A 14944-nucleotide genomic window follows, 5' to 3' on the forward strand; every position below is an offset into this window, starting at 1 on the left:
CATTGTGGGATGAAGCGGCCCAGACTGACCTTACACGTACGCTTACGTGAGACAGGTTCCACCGACTGACATGCACTAGTTGCATAAGGTGGCTAGCGTGTGTCTGTCTCTCCCACTTTAGTCGGAACGGATTCGATGAAAAGGGTCCTTATGAAGGGTAAATAGAAATTGGCATATCACGTTGTGGTCATACGTAGGTAAGAAACGTTCTTGCTAGAAACCTACAAGCCACGTAAAAACTTGCAACAACAATTAGAGGACGTCTAACTTGTTTTTGCAGCATGTGCTATGTGATGTGATATGGCCAGAAGATGTGATGAATGATATATGTAATGTATGAGATTGATCATATTCTTGTAATAGGAATCACGACTTGCATGTCGATGAGTATGACAACCGGCAGGAGCCATAGGAGTTGTCTTTAATTTTTTTTGTATGACCTGCGTGTCATTGAATAACGCCATGTAAATTACTTTACTTTATTGCTAAACGTGTTAGCCATAGAAGTAGAAGTAATCGTTGGCGTGACAACTTCATGAAGACACAATGATGGAGATCATGGTGTCATGCCGGTGACGAAGATGATCATGGTGCCCCGAAGATGGAGATCAAAGGAGCAAAATGATATTGGCCATATCATGTCACTATTTGATTGCATGTGATGTTTATCATGTTTTGCATCTTATTTGCTTAGAACGACGGTAGTAAGTAAGATGATCCCTTATGATAATTTCAAGAAAGTGTTCCCCCTAACTGTGCACCGTTGCGAAGGTTCGTTGTTTCGAAGCACCACGTGATGATCGGGTGTGATAGATTCTAACGTTCGCATACAACGGGTGTTGACGAGCCTAGCATGTACAGACATGGCCTCGGAACACACGCAATACACTTAGGTTGACTTGACGAGCCTAGCATGTACAGACATGGCCTCAGAACACGGAGGACCGAAAGGTCGAGCATGAGTCTATAGAAGATACGATCAACATGGAGTGTTCACCGATCTTGACTAGTCCGTCTCACGTGATGATCGGACACGGCCTAGTTAACTCGGATCATGTTTCACTTAGATGACTAGAGGGATGTCTATCTGAGTGGGAGTTCATTGAATAATTTGATTAGATGAACTTAATTATCATGAACTTAGTCTAAAATCTTTACATTATGTCTTGTAGATCAAATGGCCCACGTTGTCCTCAACTTCAACGCGTTCCTAGAGAAAACCAAGATGAAAGATGATGGCAGCAACTATACGGACTGGGTCCGGAACCTGAGGATCATCCTCATAGCAGCCAAGAAAGATTATGTCCTAGAAGCACCGCTAAGCACCAATCCCAGAGAACCAAGACGTTATGAACGCTTGGCAATTACGTGCTGATGATCACTCCCTCGTTCAGTGCGGCATGCTTTACAGCTTAGAACCGGGTCTCCAAAAGCGTTTTGAGAAACATGGAGCATATGAGATGTTCGAAGAGCTGAAAATGGTTTTCCAAGCTCATGCCCGGGTCGAGAGATATGAAGTCTCCGACAAGTTCTTCAGCTGTAAAATGGAGGAGAATAGTTCTGTTAGTGAGCACTTACTCAGAATGTCTGGGTTGCACAACCGCTTGTCTCAGCTGGGTGTTAATCTCCCGGATGACGCGGTCATTGACAGAATCCTTCAGTCGCTTCCACCAAGCTACAAGATCTTTGTGATGAACTTCAATATGCAGGGGATGGAAAAGACCATTCCTGAGATATATTCAATGCTGAAATCAGCAGAGGTGGAGATCAGAAAAGAACATCAAGTGTTGATGGTGAATAAAACCACTAAGTTCAAGAAGGGCAAGTGTAAGAAGAACTTCAAGAAGGACGGCAAGGGAGTTGCCGCGCCCGGTAAGCCAGTTACTGGGAAGAAGTCAAAGAATGGACCCAAGCCTGAGACTGAGTGCTTTTATTGCAAGGGAAGTGGTCACTGGAAGCGGAACTGCCCCAAATACTTAGCGGACAAGAAGGCCGGCAACACCAAAGGTATATGTGATATACATGTAATTGATGTGTACCTTACCAGTACTCGTAGTAGCTCCTGGGTATTTGATACCGGTGCGGTTGCTCATATTTGTAACTCAAAACAGGAACTACGGAATAAACGGAGACTGGCGAAGGACGAGGTGAGGATGCGCGTCGGGAATGGTTCCAAGGTCGATGTGATCGCCGTCGGCACGCTACCTCTGCATCTCCCTACGGGATTAGTTTTAAACCTCAATAATTGTTATTTAGTGCCAGCTTTGAGCATGAACATTGTATCTGGATCTCGTTTAATTCGAGATGGCTACTCATTTAAATCCGAGAATAATGGTTGTTCTATTTATTTGAGAGATATGTTTTATGGTCATGCCCCGCTGGTCAATGGTTTATTCTTGATGAATCTCGAACATGATGTTACACATGTTCATAGTGTGAATACCAAAAGATGTAAAGTTGATAACGATAGTCCCACATATCTGTGGCACTGCCGCCTTGGTCACATTGGTGTCAAGCGCATGAAGAAGCTCCATGCAGATGGACTTTTGGAGTCTCTTGATTACGAATCATTTGACACGTGCGAACCATGCCTCATGGGTAAGATGACCAAGACTCCGTTCTCCGGAACAATGGAGCGAGCAACCAACTTATTGGAAATCATACATACCAATGTGTGCGGTCCAATGAGTGTTGAGGCTCGCGGAGGATATCGTTATGTTCTCACTCTCACTGATGACTTAAGTATATATGGGTATGTCTACCTAATGAAACACAAGTCTGAAACCTTTGAAAAGTTCAAGGAATTTCAGAGTGAGGTTGAGAATCAACGTGACAGGAAAATAAAATTCTTACGATCAGATCGTGGTGGAGAATATTTAAGTCACGAATTTGGTGCGCACTTAAGGCAATGTGGAATCGTTTCACAACTCACGCCGCCTGGAACACCTCAGCGAAACGGTGTGTCCGAACGTCGTAATCGCACTCTATTGGATATGGTGCGATCTATGATGTCTCTTACCGATTTACCGCTCTCATTTCGGGGCTATGCTTTAGAGACTGCCGCATTCACTTTAAATAGGGCTCCGTCGAAATCCGTTGAGACGACACCGTATGAATTATGGTTTGGGAAGAAACCTAAGCTGTCGTTTCTAAAAGTTTGGGGATGCGATGCTTATGTCAAGAAACTTCAACCTGAAAAGCTCGAACCCAAGTCGGAAAAATGCGTCTTCATAGGATACCCTAAGGAAACCATTGGGTATACCTTCTACCTCAGATCCGAAGGCAAGATCTTCGTTGCCAAGAACGGGTCCTTTCTGGAGAAAGAGTTTCTCTTGAAAGAATTAAGTGGGAGGAAAGTGGAACTTGATGAGGTGATAGTCACCCCTTCCGAACCGGAAAGTAGCGCAGCGCGGGAAGATATTCCCGTGGTGCCTACACCGGCTGGAGAGGAAGTTAATGATGATGATCATGAATCTTCAGATCAAGTTACTGCTGAACTTCGTAGGTCCACAAGGACGCGTTCCGCACCAGAGTGGTACGGCAACCCTGTCCTGGAAATCATGTTGTTGGACAACGGTGAACCTTCGAACTATGAAGAAGCGATGGTGGGCCCGGATTCCGACAAATGGCTAGAAGCCATGAAATCCAAGATAGGATCCATGTTTGAAAACAAAGTATGGACTTTGACTGACTTGCCCGATGATCGGCGAGCCATAGAAAATAAATGGATCTTTAAGAAGAAGACGGACGCAGATGGTAATGTGACCATCTATAAGGCTCGACTTGTCGCTAAGGGTTATCGACAAGTTCAAGGGGTTGACTACGATGAGACTTTCTCACCCGTAGCGAAGCTGAAGTCCGTCTGAATCATGTTAGCAATTGCCGCATTCTATGATTATGAGATATGGCAAAAGGACGCCAAAACGGCATTCCTTAACGGCTTTCTTAAGGAAGAATTGTATATGATGCAGCCGGAAGGTTTTGTCGATCCTAAGAATGCTAACAAGGTATGCAAGCTCCAGCGCTCCATCTATGGGCTGGTGCAAGCATCTCGGAGTTGGAACATTCGATGTGATGAGATGATCAAAGCGTTTGGGTTTACACAGACTTATGGAGAAGCCTGTGTTTACAAGAAAGTGAGTGGGAGCTCTGTAGCATTTCTCTTATTATATGTGGATGACATACTATTGATGGGAAATGATATAGAATTCTTGGAAAGTATAAAGGCCTATTTGAATAAGTGTTTTTCAATGAAGGACCTTGGAGAAGCTGCTTATATATTAGGCATCAAGATCTATAGAGATAGATCAAGACGCCTCATAGGTCTTTCACAGAGTACGTACCTTGACAAGATATTGAAGAAGTTCAATATGGATCAGTCCAAGAAGGGGTTCTTGCCTGTATTGCAAGGTGTGCAATTGAGCACGGCTCAATGCCCGACCACGGCAGAAGATAGAGAAAAGATGAGTGTCATCCCCTATGCCTCGGCCATAGGGTCTATTATGTATGCCATGTTGTGTACCAGCCCTGATGTAAACCTTGCCGTAAGTTTGGTAGGAAGGTACCAAAGTAATCCCGGCATGGAACACTGGACAGCGGTCAAGAATATCCTAAAGTACCTGAAGAGGACTAAGGATATGTTTCTCGTTTATGGAGGTGACGAAGAGCTCGTCGTAAAGGGTTACGTCGACGCTAGCTTCGACACAGATCTGGATGACTCGAAGTCACAAACCGGATACGTGTATATTTTGAATGGAGGAGCAGTAAGCTGGTGCAGTTGCAAGCAAAGCGTCGTGGCGGGATCTACATGTGAAGCGGAGTACATGGCAGCACAGGAAGCAGTCTGGATGAAGGAGTTCATTACCGACCTAGGGGTGATTCCCAATGCGTCGGGCCCGATGACTCTCTTCTGTGACAACACTGGAGCTATTGCCCTTGCCAAGGAGCCCAGGTTTCACAGGAAGACCAGGCATATCAAGCGTCGCTTCAACTCCATTCGTGAAAGTGTTCAAAATGGAGACATAGATATTTGTAAAGTACATACGGACCTGAATGTAGCAGATCCGTTGACTAAACCTCTCCCTAGAGCAAAACATGATCAACACCAGGACGCAATGGGTGTTCGATTCATCACAATGTAACTAGATTATTGACTCTAGTGCAAGTGGGAGACTGTTGGAAATATGCCCTAGAGGCAATAATAAATGGTTATTATTATATTTCTTTGTTCATGGTAATTGTCTATTGTTCATGCTATAATTGTATTATCCGGAAATCGTAATGCATGTGTGAATACATAGACCACAACGTGTCCCTAGTAAGCCTCTAGTTGGCTAGCTCGTTGATCAACAGATAGTCATGGTTTCCTGACTATGGACATTGGATGTCATTGATAACGGGATCACATCATTAGGAGAATGATGTGATGGACAAGACCCAATCCTAAGCATAGCATAAAAGATCGTGTAGTTTCGTTTGCTAGAGCTTTTCCAATGTCAAGTATCTTTTCCTTAGACCATGAGATCGTGCAACTCCCGGATACCGTAGGAGTACTTTGGGTGTGCCAAACGTCACAACATAACTGGGTGACTATAAAGGTACACTACGGGTATCTCTGAAAGTGTGTGTTGGGTTGGCACGGATCGAGACTGGGATTTGTCACTCCGTATGACGGAGAGGTATCTCTGGGCCCACTCGGTAATGCATCATCATAATGAGCTCAATGTGACTAAGGAGTTAGTCACGGGATCATGCATTGCGGTACGAGTAAAGAGACTTGCCGGTAACGAGATTGAACAAGGTATTGGGATACCGACGATCGAATCTCGGGCAAGTAACATACCGATTGACAAAGGGAATTGTATACGGGATTGATTGAATCCTCTACATCGTGGTTCATCCGATGAGATCATCGTGGAACATGTGGGAGCCAACATGGGTATCCAGATCCCGCTGTTGGTTATTGACCGGAGAGGCATCTCGGTCATGCTGCATGTCTCCCGAACCCGTAGGGTCTACACACTTGTTCAGTGACGCTAGGGTTGTAGAGATATGAGTATGCGGAAACCCGAAAGTTGTTTGGAGTCCCGGATGAGATCCCGGACGTCACGAGGAGTTCCGGAATGGTCCGGAGGTAAAGAATTATATATAGGAAGTCAAGTTTCGGCCACCGGGAAAGTTTCGGGGGTCACCGGTATTGTACCGGGACCACCGGAAGGGTCCCGGGGGTCCACCGGGTGGGGCCACCTATCCCGGAGGGCCCCATTGGCTGAAGTGGGAAGGGAACCAGCCCTTAGTGGGCTGGGGCGCCCTCCATGGGCCTCCCCCCTGCGCCTAGGGTTGGAAACCCTAGGGTGGGGGGCGCCCCACTTGCCTTGGGGGGCAAGTCTCCCCCCTGGCCGCCGCCCCCCATGCAGATGGGTTCCTGGCCGGCGCCCCCCCCCCTCCCAGGGGGCCTATATAAAGGGGGGAGGGAGGGCAGCCACACTACAGCCTTGGGCGCCTCCCTCCTCCCCTGCAACACCTCTCCCTCTCGCAGAAGCTTGGCGAAGCCCTGCCGAGATCCCGCTACATCCACCACCACGCCGTCGTGCTGCTGGATCTCCATCAACCTCTCCTTCCCCATTGCTGGATCAAGAAGGAGGAGACGTCGCTGCTCCGTACGTGTGTTGAACGCGGAGGTGCCGTCCGTTCGGCACTCGGTCATCGGTGATTTGGATCACGGCGAGTACGACTCCATCAACCCCGTTCATTGGAACGCTTCCGCTCGCGATCTACAAGGGTATGTAGATGCACTCCTTTCCCCTCGTTGCTAGTATACTCCATAGATGGATCTTGGTGATGCGTAGGAAATTTTAAAATTCTGCTACGATCCCCAACACATATTGGTATATGTAGGATTGCCTCTGCATCAAAAGGGGTAAACACTGATCGAACGAGCTGCGTTCTCCACGAGGCTGTAGCATTCTCTATGAGCTCTGCCACTTGTCGTGATCAACTGCTATATCGTGATCATTAGGGGTGGGCATAAAAACCAACGGGCCGAAGACTGAACCGAAGTTGAAACCGAATAAATCAAACTTTTGGTTACCTCTGAGCTATTGTTTTTGGTTTATAATTTTGCTAACCAAATGGTAGAAATCGAATTTTTGGTTTATACTGAATGACCATCCTAGGTGATTAATTCGCTAAGAGCAACTCTAGGAGAGTCGTCATATCCCTGCTAGGGGTGAAGCCACGTACAAGCTAGGTAGTCAACTGACGACCCAAATTTTTGGTAAAAACAGCGTGCAGCTCTAGAAATCCTACAAAAAATAATACAAATACCTATATTTGACTACACAACTCGAAATTGAATACACAAGATTGCAACTCTGGCCCGCCACTGGTCCCGCTTCCTTTATGGGATACACAGCATGCTACATATAGATAAGAAGGTTGTGGTCGTTGTACGCAAACATAAAGTTGTCATAACACGGCCTTCGTATTTATTTATTGTCACATCCCAGATTTTTCCCAAATTTGATATATCAAAAATTTCACAAAGAATTAAAAAATTTCTAGAAAATACCTATGAATGCCTAGGATTGCTTGTGGTTGACCTTGATTTGTTTGATTGATGTTTGATTGTTTGCCTAGAAGGATTAAAAGCCCAATGCCACTAGTTGAAACTCGAGCTAGTCTCTAGTAGAAGCCAACCATTGAAATATTGTTGGGCAAAAGTATTCTTAATAAGTCCCAAGAATATCCAAGCCAATTTATTTCTCCCTGAAAAGATTTGAGTTGGATTCATTTTCAAATCAATTCAAACCCAAAGGGGAAATATTTAAAATGGCCTTGCATTAATTTTGGCAGGAAAAGAAATTCCACAAGTCCAAATGACATGTTGACTTCCTGCCAATTTTCTAAAATGGATTTGAAACACATTTGGTTTTGAAACCAAATTCAAATTCAAATGGGAAAATGTAAGCTGCAGAAATTAGTTGTCTAAAATGGTCAAACAAAAAGTTCACACAGACCTAAGTATTCCATTTGGAATTTAGAAAATATTCTCAATGGGAATAAAAATCAAATTCAAAGCTTATTTGAATAGACAGAGAAAAAAGAGAAAAAGAAAAGGAGAAAGCATAAAAAAATAAAATAAAGAAATCCCTAACTTACACAGCCCACCTAGACCTAATCAGCCCAGCTTCAATGTGACAAAGCCGGATGGGGATATCGATGAAGATGTGAACCACCGAATCAAAGCCGGATGGATGACGTGACGCCAAGCTTCTGGCGTTTTGTGTGACAAGAGAGTGCCACAAAAGCTAAAAGACAGGTTCTATACGATGGCGATTCGACCTGTAATGTTGTATGGCGTTGAGTGTTGGCCCACTAAAAGGCGACATGTTCAACAGTTACGTATAGCGAAAATGCACATGTCTAGATGGATGTGTGGCCACACAAGGATGGACCGGATCCGGAAAGATGATATACGGGATATAGTTGGGGTAGCACTGATTGAAGAGAAACTTGTCCAACATCGTCTGAGATGATTTGGACATATTCAACACAGGTCGTCGGAAGCTTCAATGCATAGTGAACAGCTAAAGCGTGATGATAATGTCAACACAGGCCAGGGTAGACCGAACTTGACATGAAATGAGTCCGTAAAAAGAGATCTGAAGGACTGAAGTATCGCCAAAGAACTAGTAAAGGACAGGGGTGCGTAAAATCTTGCTATCCATGTGTCAGAGCCATGAGTTGGTTATGAAACTTTATGCGTTTCGGCTCTATTTTACCCCAACTGGTTCGGGAGTAAAAGCTTTGTTGTTGTATACGAAAAGAGTTTATGTATATTCAAAATATTTTAATTCCAAAATCTTTTCCAGAATGCGATTGTTTTTAAAATCATGTTTTTTAAATTAGAACAATTTTCCAAAATAGAACATTAGAAAACCACAAACATTGTATGAAAAACAATAAAAAGTTTTAAAATCTAATAATTTATCGAAAACACAAACAAACTACAAAACACCGAACATGCTTTAAATTTTATGAACATTTTTTAATTGCTGAATAGATTATGAAACCGAGAATATTTTATGAAATTCAGAAGAAAAATATTGAAACCATGATTTGTTTTCTGAATTTCTACAGAAACTTTGGAAACATGAACATTTGTTTTCAATTTTGAACATGAATTTCAAACCACAAACATTATTGAAATTCCAAAAAAAATAAAGCATGAAGATGTTTATTAAATCCTGAACTTTTTTGAATTTTTGAACAATTTCTGAAAAAATAGGAACCTAATAAAGTTTTGATTTCACAATTTATTTCAGAAAAGTTCCCACATTTTAGGATTTTTTAATAAATTTTCTGAAAAGTGTGTTTTTTTATTAAATTCCAAACAAATTTTGAAAAATGGGAACATTTTTTAGGTTCCTAAAATTTTTAAAATTTCTGAACAGTATTTTATAAATAAAATAAATTAAAAAAATAAAATTGAACAAGATTAAAATATAAAATAAAGTTGAAAATAAAAGAAAAAAGGGAAGGAAAAGCAGCCAAAAAATATTTCTTTACTTTTTTGTTGACTGTTTTTGTGTGTGTTTTTCATTTTTAATTATATATTTACAATTGTTTTTACATTATTTTCTCTTTTACTTTACTTTCTAATTTATGAAATTTTGAAAAAATCATGACAGCCTCCTCACATAACAAATTACATTGTATCAGAGAAACAAAAGGTAAGCACTCAAAACGTCCTTATGTCGCATTCTGTGACAAATTATTGCGGATTCGCACAGGGCCGTCCCCGAATTGGCCGGCCCAATAGCAGCAAGCGCGAGCGAGTGAAAAGGCAACGTATAAACGCAAAATACCAGTGCGCTGGCGGGCGGTCGTACTCAAGACCTAAGGTTGTTGTATGTCTGATGATTGCCACCAAATCAATTGAACATTCTTGTCAGGTCTACACCGAGAGACTGAAAAAAACTATCTAAAGAGGAAGATCAAACAGGTGTAGTAGCGAACCGGCGAACCAAACCGAGTACCATAGTGACCGCACCATGTACTAGCGACATAGAGTAGGCACTGTGGCGATTTATTTTAAACTCCAAAATCTTTTTTGAAAACATGACTTTTTCTAAAAGCATGAACAAATTTTGGCAAATTTGAGCAATTATCAAAAATAGGAAATTTGAAAACCAAAGAACATATTTTAAGAAACAAAGGCAAAATTCAAAATTTTGTACATTTATCATAAAGACGAACATGTTTCAAAAAATTTGAACATTTCTAAAATTTGTGAACAAATTTTAAAACTAGGAGCATTTTATGATATTTCAAACAGATTTTGGCGCATGATTTCTTTCGAATACCCAAGAAATTTTGAAAAATAAGAACATTTTTTAAATTATGAAGAAAAAATTGAAACCACAAACATTTTTTATATTCCAAAATATTTTTTAAACATGAAACCTTCTTGAAATCTTGGACAATTTTTAATTCACAAACTAATTTTGTAAAATCAAGAACCAAAGAAAATTTTGAAATCACGAACATTTGTTGAAATTACCAGACATTTTATGAAATTGTGAACAAATGTTGCAAAAACAAGAACATTTTTTAAAAGTCTGAACAATATTGAAATTTTTTTAGAACAATTTTTGAAGAAGAAAAGGGGAGAAAACAAAAGGTTACAGAAAAGTTAAATCCGAAAAGAATACCAGCAAGAGACATTTTTTCCTTTTTGGTTGACTTTTTTGTGTGTTTTTTATTTTTAAATATATATGGAAAATATTTTGCACTTTTTTAACTGGTGAACATTTGAAAAAATTATGACAATTTCTTCACACAGCATATCACAATGTAAAGGAGAAACAAAGGGTAAGCACTCAAAATCTCTTGGGTCGATGCCATACTTGACTCCTGCATTAGTTGGCCTAACTACTGCAAGCGCTGCTATGTCGTTCCTGGCCGCTGCAGAAGCCCCGTCGTCACCCCCGACTGCTACTGCTGAAGCAACGTTCACGGCTTCTGCGGGCTGCGCTACATCATCCTCTACTGTGGAGGCGACGCCGTCCTCAACTCCTGCCGGCACGGCGTTGGGTCTGGACATGGAGCGATCAGTCTCGTGGAGCTCCCTTGCCGACAAAGAAGAAGACGAGGATGACAATGAATTGGCTCCGCAGACGCCGCTGCCGGCTACCAAATCCTCGGTTCTGGCTACTCGGTCGGACGGGACGTGTGGAGGTTGGCAGGAGGTATTGCCGTGGCGCAATGTGCAACGCCCGGAGTCACTAGTCCCTGCATTGGCTCCCCGTCCTGTCCCTGCTTGGCTTTGTGGTAGATGTTGCAGATGCCTCCTTCCTGGTCACCGTGCAGCGGTTTTCCGAGATCCTTTTAGGTGTTCTCGGTGCCTTGAGAATGGTCATCGAGCGTGTGAGTGTCGCAATGCTTGGCGTCCCCTCAGCTTCTTGGAAAGCCCTACTGTGTCGCCATTGCCACGCCTCCCCATCAGACACCAACAAGCTCCAGCTCCTCGCAAGGTCCAGAAAGAAGCCTCGCCCCTCTCAAAGACATCTTGTCGTGATTCGTGGGCGTCGATCGTTGCTGCTCCTACTGGCTTTGTGGCCTCGACGGATATTCCAGTGCGGCCCGCCTTGGAGCGGCAGGCTGAGCTACTGCGCTCTGAGCTCCTTGGTATGGCTTCCTTCCAGCTTCAGGAGACGGTTCAGCCTCTGCGTGATGTCATTGAATCCATGCAAGGTTGGATGCTGCGGATGGAGAGCTTCATGGAGCGTGTTGAGGCTGCACTAGGCGAGCTCTCCATGGCGCCGCCTGTGTTGCAGACTGCTCAAGTATTGTGCCCTTTGGTTGTGCCTGATGACAACTTTGAGGTCGAGAAGGGAGCCGAGCTTCATGGTAGTTTCTCCCCTCGTGCTAGAGCATGTTTGCCGGTGTCAGCCTCTGAGGATCTGGACAATGATGTGGTTGTTACTCCGGTGCTGAAGATCATGCCTGAGCTGCGGGAGTTGTGTGGGGGCTCGGTTCTGCCTCTATCAGTCGAACAACCGAAGGTAGACCCTCCCGAGATCTCGATTGTGGCTTTACCGCCATCATCACCCCTGGAGTCTAGCCAGATACTTGATGCCGAGGGGTTTGATGATTTGGATGTTGCAATCTCTCGCTCGCCTAAGTCCATTGGGTGTCAGGCGCCAGCCACCCTACCTCTCGGTGTCTTGGAGCGCAGAGTTTTAGATGGTGGTGCCCTTCCCTCGCCTGCGACCATCGAGCAGGTGATGCCTGTAAGTGGCATGACCATTGAGCCAAGTGTGGTTGCACCCACTCCAAGTCCAGATGCTCTCTTCGCGAAAGAACTTTGTGACTTGCTAGCTAGTGTGGATGTTGCTAGACCTGGTTTGGGCAGGTCGATTGCTTGCCTCCTGACTGGGACACCAATAAGAGGGAAACAAAAGAAGGGGGGCAAAGGCAAGAGTAGCGCCATAGGCAAGGCGTCTCTGGCTGCTTGATGGATGATCTTCAGTCTCTTGGCCCGTCCTTTTGGATTGGGTTATCGTTGTAGGTTGGAAGGTGTTTGATGTCTTCTGTCGAGGTGTTCTTGCCGGGGTTCACATGGCGTAGTAACAATGTCGTGGTTTGTGGATGTTGTGTAATCAGAGAGTCTGGCAGGAGTCGCCTGTGCGGTTGTGGGTTTCTTGTCATGTGAGTAATTAATCCATGCTAAGTTTGTATTGGTTTTCGCCCGGTTTTCCCTTGATTAACTGGGCAATTCTCTTCTTCTTAATTAATCGATGAGGCAAAGATTTTGCCTCCGTTTCGAAAAAAATTGGCAGGAAAGTAATCCCATAGGCCATGCGTTGGGCATGCTCTCGAAGAGGGAAGCTCCTATATATCGCATTTTGCGACAAATTTTCGCCAATTCACACTAAAGTGCCCCCGAATGGGTTGGCCCAACAGCAGTAAGCGCGAGCAAGCGAAAAGGCAGTGTATAAACGCAAAAAATCAGTGCGCCGGCGCGGAGTCAAACTCAAGACCTGAGGCCGCTGTATGACTCATGATTGCCACCAGAGCAATTGAACATTCATGTTAGATCTTCACCATGAAATCGAAAAGAACTATCTAAAGAGGAGGATTGAACAAGTGTAGTAGTGAACCAGTGTACCAAACCGGGTACCGTAGCGACCGCACCACGTACTATAGCTAGAAAAACTAGGTACAGTACTGATTTATTTTTAAACTCCAGAATCCTTTAAAATGCATTTTTTTAAACGCATAGACAATTTTTGGAAAATTCAAACAACTTCTGAAAACACAAAATTTGCAACCAAAGACATTTTTTGAAAAACAAGATTTTTTTCAAATTTTGAACATTTATTGTAAAAACGAAAAAACTAAAGAAACCCAAACATGTTTTGAAATTTCTAACATTTTTTAATTTTGTGAGCAAATTTTGAAACCGGGAATATTTTATAATGTCCCAAAAAATGAAACCGTGATTGTTTTTGAATTTATCAAAAAAATGAAAAACAGTAAAAAAAATATTTCGAACAGAAATTTGAAACAACAAACATTTTTGAAACATGAAAATCTTGCTGCAATCTAGAACATTTTTTGAATTTGTCAACAATTTTTGAAAAACAGGAACCAATATTTTTAAAATTATGAATTTTTTTAATTCCCAATCATTTTACTGGATTGTGAAAAGAAATTACAAAACGGAAATATTTTATGAAATTCTGAACAAAATTTAAGAAAAGGGAACATTATTTGATATCTTGAAGGATATTTAAATTTTCTGAATAAAAGTGAAAAAAGGAAAAGAAACAGGAAAGAAAAATAAAAGTGAAAAACCAGAAAGAAAACCAGCCAAACAACAACAAGAATACGGGTTTAGGGAACATTCTAGAAGGTTCCTAAAACCGACACAAAACCACTTGGAATATCGTTTTCTAGAACCAACCATCCGAAATACCTATGCTGATCTAGATGGGCCCGAGCGCTTCGCCCCGCTAGCCTCTGTGAAGGTTCGCCTATCTGACGTAGAATCATCAAATCATATCTAATTTCGGAGGAACCAACACAATAAATCTGATGTGAACAGTAGCTTAGCTTTTATTCGATGTCCTCGAAAGGACAACGGACAACCCCACACCTATTCTACAAATGCTGGTTCACGCTATTGGTGGTGGTGGCGCGGCGGCGGGTTGGCTGGTGGTGGCGCGGAGGCTGTGTGGGCTTGTGCCGCGACTTTGATGCAGGCGACGGTCATGGTGGCTGGTGGCACGGGTGCGTGCCCGGTTGCTTCGACGCTTGGAGCTCGCTGGATGGCGCGGGTTGGGCAAGGGCCCAGGGGCGTTACTGCTCCGGCCGTGGGTGGCTCCACGGCGGCTTGCAAAGTCGGCTACGGCACGGCTGGCATGCCCCGGCATCGGCTCGTCCGTAGGCCGCTTGTGTCCACCTTCGATCTATCTCCTCATTGTCCGAGTGTTATTTTCGTTGAAGGGATGGCCCTCTCCCAACTGTGGCACATTGCTAGTCTCGCGCTCAGGCAGCAGGACCGAGCCCGTCTCACCCTCGGTGCGACAGGACGAGTCGATGGAGGCTAGTTTGCCCGGGGTCCGGTCATCTTTTCGGTTGGGGTAGTGGCGGGTATCGAGTGAGGTGGTGTCAAGGTCTTGGATGCCGGGGCAGCGGCCCTGGTGGTGGTAGCGTGGTGCTCATGGGCAGAGCCGTCGCTCGGCGCTGCCCGGTGGCGTGGGCGGCATGGTAGCCTGGGTGTGGCGTTCGATGGCGGTGAGTGTTGGACGGGGTGAAAACCTGCTCTATCTTCGGACGAAACGGCGGCGGCGTTACTTGTTCCCTTCTTGAAGGCGTCGTTGCGGCTTTCATTGCCCGTCGTGTGGCTTCAGGGGAAACTCTGATCCTCAGATCG

The sequence above is a fragment of the Triticum aestivum genome, chromosome 1D (genome assembly GCF_018294505.1).
Source record: "Triticum aestivum cultivar Chinese Spring chromosome 1D, IWGSC CS RefSeq v2.1, whole genome shotgun sequence".
NCBI lineage: Eukaryota > Viridiplantae > Streptophyta > Magnoliopsida > Poales > Poaceae > Triticum > Triticum aestivum.